Genomic DNA, 8,025 nt, shown 5'->3' on the forward strand with positions numbered 1-8,025 from the left:
AAAACAAAACCCTTGGCAAGCCTCGTGGTTACATCTTCTCGATCCTTTTGCACAACTTCACCTTTCGTAACTGTATATGTAGAAGGAGCGTCTAGTGGCAGCTAGTAATTAAACCAATTTTTTGATGCAGTTATAAAAGTTTTTCGGTGTGGTTTTGTATTTTTTCCGGGTTGTGTGTTGGTACGGTCGTGGCTATTTTTTTGTGCGGTTTTGTAACTGCACTATTAAATAAATGTATTTCTTGATATATGATGTTTGTAGGTGGAGTTTGACACCGGTACCAATTAATCATTTTAACCACATTAACAAATGTTTTATGTACTACAATACTAGTGGATAAAAATCAAAATCAAATAGAAGAGAATTATTAAATACAAATCGAAGGGGAATCGTGATATATTCCATCACTTATGGGCATAGTTTTGCAGAACATAATATCATTAGATATTTGGATTAAACATATTAGTTGGAAGTGAAGACAAAACAGTGAAAATTCAGGAAATGAGTGAGAAGGTAGGATTTCTTAGGCGGCTAACAAAGGTGAGCCATACTCTTTTCCTACTAGTTTCCGTTACTGCTTAATAATTAAAATATCATTGACCCAAATGACCAATATTTAGTCAATGTTTAAACAAACGCTTCGAGACAATCGTGTATAAATAGATCCTTGATAAATGGTTACACACACAGTGCATTTGTTAGTCATTCACTTTCAATAATGGCCTCGTTCTTAAAAGACGGAGGACTTGCCTTGGCTCTTATCATCCTCATCGTCATTAGTTCATCATCTCACATCATGACAATCACCACTGCAGCTCGAACACCATACCACCATGTCCGACAACTAGGTTCGGTTTTCTCTACAAAACTAACAGTTACCAGTAGGAAAACCCTAAATGAAGTTGTTCCAGCATTTCTTATAATTTAACTAAGTTTATTTCTTATAATTTAACTAAATTTTCAAGAATGCAAAACAGAGTTTGACATTACCATAGTTTTAGGGTTAATATGGATTTTGTTTTCTATATTTCTTTCGTTTGTGTATCTTCTTCTATCTCCAATTTGTTTTTCATTCGCCTATTTCCAAATTTTCAGCATACAACTTGTACTTCCACGATGTCACGTACCCATACAACTCAAAACAACACATTATATTGATAAAACCTTGAGTGAACAATTGGATAATTATTATTGGTCCACACATCGGATGTAACAAAATGGTTAAATACAATTATATATGTTGAGGTCTTTGGGTCCTTCAGTAAAAGAAAAAAATATATTTGAAATTTATGTATGCAGCTACGAATTGCAATTCCCCGATACAACAAGATATACCCGGGTGTGGTAGTGGAGGTGGGAGTGGTTTTTCAGTACCGGCGACACGAATACCATGTGGTTCGATACCAGGTTCGAGCCTTTGTAAGAAGGGATGCTGTAGAGTGAATAAAATGAGAGATGCCATATGTTGCTAAGCAGTATTGGAGGTTGTACCACATCAAATAATTAAAGATCCGCAAATAAGATTTAAAATCATTTCCACCTTTTTTGTTTTACTTCTTTTGATTAAAAACGTTCTATATGTAAGAGTATTGGGGCATAAATTTTGGTCTGATACAATATGGTTCTTGTTGTTGGTAAAATGTGGTATCTCAGTCCATTACTTTTTCTAGAAAGGTTTGATAATTGTTGTTGGGGTTTTGACCGATGTGGTACAACAGGTTAAGTATGTAACCTGAAGTGACTATATTGCCCCTGCGGCTGCGGAGAGTGGTACTCTGGCACTACTTGGCAGTGATGACACGGACTTAGTGAACACGTCCCCTGATCTCGGCATGCCAAGCTCGAAAGGGCAACTCGACTTCATCTCTTTCTTTCTTCTCCCCATTCGGCAAACCACCCCTCTCTTCTTCTTCCGAGCTTCTTCTCTACATTTCTGAGTTTTTAAAAAAAATAGGGCAGATACAATAATACACCACCAATTCATCCGATTAATTTTAGAAGTTACACTTTTAACCCTATTAAATTATAACTTTAGCCCTTATACTTATTTTATTTTTTTGAGTTTACAGATTTTAATTTTAGAATTTTTAATTTTCTATATCAATTAATATTTAAATTTATTATGAATCTATAAACTATTTATAGGTTATATCATAAAAGTAAAAATTAAAATAATCGAATCTTCATTTTAGAATAATTTTTATTTTACTTGGAATAATCTATAAAATTATAATTTATACCAATATAGAATATAAACCTTTTAAAATTATTGAGTTGTCATTTTGATAACAAAAGCAATGAATCTACCCTAAAAAACAAAAGGTTGATGTCACTATTTAACTCAATAAGCAAAGAAAAAATGACTTTATGAACTGTCAAATCATGTCTTTTTAATTTCATTTTTACTCTATAAATTTGTCTTACTCAATAAAATTATATTTTCAGTTCTTTCACCTAACATTCACATTTGAATATATATCAATTCATGTTCCTTCATTATAAGATATGTACTTTTATCTAAAAATCTTGCATATATTTAATTTTTGTTAGTTATAGATGTTTTATACCTTTTTCTATTCTTTAGGGTCCATTTTGTAATATTATAATATATATATATATATATATATATATATATATATATATATATATATATATATATATATATAGCGTTAGGTTATAATGTGGATGACATATATTATGTGGTCGTAAGGACAGTTATGGTCATGGATAAAAAAAATGAATGACTATCATACGAGGGTCTATTATATTATAATGGAACAACATGTACCATATAATCACATAAATTTCATTATAAGAGTATTTTAATCAATTAAACGATATTTATAAAAGGAAAATTTTGGATTTCAATGGATAATTAATTTTTTTAATTTTAAAATATGATTTTAAACTTAAGTTTCTTAATTTCGGATATTCTAACAAAATATATTTTGTTTATGAGTATGGTGTGCATTCTTAAAGAATATGCTTATGAATATGAAATGAAAATTTTCTTATTAGAAAAATACATTACTGGTATAATGTAATATACAAACATTATTTAAACTAATAACATATCAAATACTTACATTCTATGAGCTAGTCTAACATTAAAATACTGAAAACCCATAAAAAGATTAATGATTTCTATTATGCATTCTGGAATAATGAAATACCTAAAACATTCCTAAAGTAACATATGTAAACAAAAACAAGACACATTGACATTGATATTCAAATGACGTTCTTGAATAATGACGACATTCTTCAACTATGATGTACAAAGTCTTACAATTTGGTCTATTCAAAAAAAATATATCGATGCATTCTTAAACAATATACTGATGCATTAATACATTCTGAAAGAATATGTTGATGTTGCAGTCCCAATCTTCATCACCCCTGATTCCTAACTTGGAAAGTCATTCCATTGGTGAAACCATTCTCACACACGTGATTCCAAAATTCTCATACATCCTGTTCCAAAATTGAAATTCCCATTAAAAATAAACAAATGATCATTTTATTGTGGATTGTCATCTAAAAAAATGAATGAATTCTCAATTTTCAGAATATCAAAATTATATATGACCAATAGTCTAATATCAAAACCATTTTTTAAAGTCAAAGTAAAATTGATAAATATCACCCAAAGCCATGGATTCAAAAACTATCATATAATGAATATTAAAATATTAAAAAAAAGCTCATCAAAATATATACAAATGAAATATGCTCCAAGAATCAAGTTTTTGTCATCATTGTTTTATATAAAAAGAACAATCAAATTAATGAAAAAGAGAGCATACTATGGAAGTCAAATAAATATAGCATGTAATTCAATAATAAATACCAGTTTTAAAACTATTGGTTGAATTCTGACCTTTATGTCTCAAAACAGATAAAAAGTTTTTCCTGTCGAATTGTTCAAAACCAAAAAATCAAATCTTCATATAAAAACAATCAAACACTCTAGTATGATTTAGCCTTAAATAGTAAACTAATCAAATTTAGCTAAATATTATCTAAAATTACGACAGTTTACAAATATAACCAAAAAAATTAAAACTGAAGAAAACCCTTGATAATATTAAATCCTACCAACACATCAAATCGAATTCCAAAGAGATGAAATGTAACATCCCATTTAAATAAAATAATTAAATAATAAATCCGGAAACTTGAAATGTAATTTTATTATTATTTTATATTATTATTATTCAAAAGTTAAATAATAATAAGCGGGGTGTTGGTTTCGCGAAGCCAAATGGCAAGATTTGAATCTCCAGGGGCTAAAAGTGTATTTCTAGGACTTAATTTGTGAGGATTTTCAGGAGTCAGGGATTGGTTGGCAAGATTGAGACTTAAATGGAAAGGATATTGAAACGATGGGGACTAAATTGTAAATTTTGGATTTAATTTGAAAGGGATGTCATGGGGAGGGGGCTGATATGTAAACTGTGTATAAAATTTGTTTGGAGCGGGACTTGAACCCGACTCCTTTCCCCATCGCCCCATTGGCCATGTATGTATATATTTTTATTGACCGCATGCAACACCAAAAACCCTAAACCTAATTCTTCAGCCGCCATGCTCGGTTCTTGATGCCACCTCCCTCCACGGACGCCGACGAAGCTACTGCCTAGATGATGAAGACGGAGATGCCGACGAGGACCACTAGTAGGTCCACTCCCCAGTTGTTTTTGTTGTCGTTCGAGTAAGCTTCGATGAGAGGGAGTTCCACCGCCAATAGCCGCTGCTATTTCCTTGCTGCCATCGTCGCAACCCACAGCGTTGGGCTTATTTTCCGGAAAAGATGCGTGTGTCGCCGTTGAAGAGAAGACCGTCGACGGATGCTGTGCTTGCAAACGATCGGAGGAGGAAAGCATGAGACTGTCGTTGTTGTTATTCCGGGCGACGAACCGTTCGTCTCCCTTGTCTATCGCACCACCGCTCACCACCGCTGCTAAGAGTGTTTGTGTGTATGTTTCAGTCGTGTATCAGGCTTGGCGGTGCTTTGAGGGTTGCTGATTTCGATATGGATGCTTGAAGGATAGAAAGACCCGAAGATAAACCACCATGGCCTCCGGCCATGGTGGTTGCCGCCTCTAGTAAGCTGTTATCACTGTTGTTGCCGCCAGGTGGGTGGCTGGAGTATATTTGGATACCGGATGTGGGTGTCTGTGTTTTGATATGCTTAAAAGCTAGGACTGCCATCCTCTACCACCACCGGCAGCCACGGTGCGGTTGTGTGTGTGTGTAATTAGTATGTTTTATAGTGGTTGTGTGTATTAAGAGGATAATATTGTAATTTGTAACCAAAGTGAAATAATGAAAAAAAGAACCAAACCACCAGCGTGAAGTGGTGGTTGCCGCCACCGGCTGCCATGTCGGGTGGTGGTGTGCCTCGTTGCATTTTTGGACTCGTTTGGATGTTTGGACAAGAGGCTACTAAACCCTAATGGGCCCAATGAGGCTTAATGGACATAAAAGCCCAAACATGTGATTAATGGGCTTAAGGAAACCCTAATGGGTCTAGTGGACCCTAATTGACACAAAGAGACCCTAATGGACCTAATAAGGCCCAAAGTGACCTAAAAGGCCAACCAAGTCACTAATGGGCTAGTATTGGGTTGGAAAAACCTTGAGGGCATAAAACCTTAATTGTGGAAATTGTTTGGGACACACACTCGAGAATTATTTAATAACGTGAAATATTAAATAATAATAATTGGCAGAAATTAATCTAAGCAATATTGGAATCAATGGATTAAGTCCTTAGTGGATTAAGTCCTTAATGGGTTAAGTAGGAAACTTAACCCTAATTGACATTTTATGTGAAACCCTAACTTCACTCGGGTTTATTGTTGGGCATTTCTATTGGGCCTTGATGATTGGATTATTAATGGGCCATCCAAGAATAATCATACAAACTAAAATAAGTTAATGGGCCTAGGGTAAGGCCCATGTAAGGGGTTGGGCCCAATTTGAAAATTGGGCCATAGATGGGTCATAGTTGGGCCTTAATGATTATATGATGTTGGGCCTTAGAATAAGACCATGTATAGGCCTAGGCCCAATTTGGAAAATTGGGCCTTATGCTGGGCTTCGATTCCAAGTTGACTTTTGGGTCTTTGGTTTGGGCCTTGGGCTTGAATCAAGCCAATATGGGGTAATGTAGCCTGTTACTCCAAGAATGTGTGGTTATGTGTTTGGACCCAATTATTAATTGGGTGATGTTTTGATATTGACAGTTCGGGAATCTGTCATCCAGCAACTGGGATTGTGTCTATGGGACTTCAGCATTTCGAGGTGAGTTATCCTCACTATACTAAGGAGTCTAAGACACCAAGGCTGGCCCATTAGATTCGATATCTTAGTAGTTACTAATATGTTGAGTTGACATGTTATGTGGGATGGGTTGAGGTTATATTGCTCCGTGCGGTAGCCAACAAACCCTAGAGTACTCTAGATATGAGCTGAGGGCCCGGTAGGCATTCCAAACTCATACTGAGGACTCAGTAGCATTCTAGATACGAGCTGAGGGCCCGGTGGGCAGTCTAGACTCGTACTGTTGGCTCAGTAGCATTCCAGATACGAGCTAAGGGAGACTCGTACTGTGGGCTCGTGGGTATTATAGTCTGTAGGGCTGTGGACCCGTTATGTACTGTTCTGTTCAGTTTGTTATGATATGTTATTGTTGACGTGGTTATGTGGACTGTATGTGTATCAGTATTTTGGGGGTAACTCACTAAGCTTTCGGGCTTACAGTTTAGTGTTTTGTTTCAGGTACTTTAGGAGATCATGGCAAGGCGAAGGCGTGATCGTACCTTGATGGGTTTTAGCCATAAGAACTTTCCTATGTGCACATGCAAACCCTAATGTTTGGATCTAGGTTTCTCTAATTGAACATGCAATGTATCCAAGACTTTCATTAATAGATCTAGTGTAAACATTCAATTCATAACATATGAAATTAAATCTAAAGGAATACCTTGAGTTGCTTGCTTGAATCTTCTTGTCTTTGGAGCTTAGAGTCACAATTGTCACTCCTCTAATGGCTCACAAACACCAACTAGCAAGAGGATGATATAAGAGAGAGAGAGAGAGAGATGGAGAAGAGGGTGAGAAATCAGCCCTAGGGTTCCTTGCCTTGCATGAGTGCCGATTTCCCTCACCCTAGGGACCTATTTATACTATGAGCTACTAGGGTTACACCTTAAACCCTAATTAAATGACTTAAGCCCTAAGCAATCCAATGATCCTTCTAGACTAGGCCTTGGACGATTTCTAGGATCCCCAAACCCTAAAATCATCCACCCTTATGTCCATAAGGATTCATAGCCCATAATACAACTATCACACATTTGACAGTTTATGCCCTTTTATTCAATTAACTTGTTTAAATCACCAAATTAATTCCTAATTAATTTATGACTTATATTAATCAAATAATAATATTATTATTCCTTATATAATTCTCATAATATATTAATAATATTTCTTCTCTCATTACAAATCATCCTTTCAAGTTGCTATGGTGAAGGCAACCCAAAAGGACCATGCACAACCGGGTCAAATACTTGCCAAATATAGTTACAGCCTTAGACACTATTCAAACAGTCTCCCACTTGGATAAGTCCAGTAACTATATACACAAGCACAATCCGATTAGCAATCATAGCTCTCAAAGACGCTGTCAAAATCTGATCTTATCAGTCCTGTCCTTTAGATAAGGGATCGTATAGTCCTCTGTTTAGATATCATGCAGACATAATCATAGTCTAGCATTTAGTTTCTTGATCTCAGATTTATTCGACATAGAACTTAATTGAACACATCAATCTAGCTCTGACCGAGCCCGACACATAAGTCAAATCAAATCATCGAGCGGCCGAGATATCTCTTTTATCCTCTTAGGATAAAAGTAACAGATAAACTTCGACTTATATGCATTTACTTATTCACCAACCAATCATACACAACAATGCGTTTTATATATCAATTTACTGATGCGGTTTTGCATCT

General features: G+C 35.2%; 1 long non-coding RNA gene across 1 annotated transcript; it reads left to right on the top strand.

The window, feature by feature from the left end:
* Positions 1-692: 692 nt before the first annotated feature.
* Positions 693-1,673, top strand: LOC145063334 (uncharacterized). The gene is made up of 2 exons (XR_013687927.1): positions 693-848; positions 1,300-1,673. It is a non-coding gene; the product is annotated as an uncharacterized LOC145063334 (long non-coding RNA).
* The last annotated feature ends 6,352 nt before the right edge of the window (positions 1,674-8,025 follow it).

The sequence above is a fragment of the Lactuca serriola genome, chromosome 7, assembly GCF_051521515.1.
Source record: "Lactuca serriola cultivar US96UC23 chromosome 7, Lser_US96UC23_V15, whole genome shotgun sequence".
NCBI classification, from domain to species: Eukaryota; Viridiplantae; Streptophyta; class Magnoliopsida; order Asterales; family Asteraceae; genus Lactuca; species Lactuca serriola.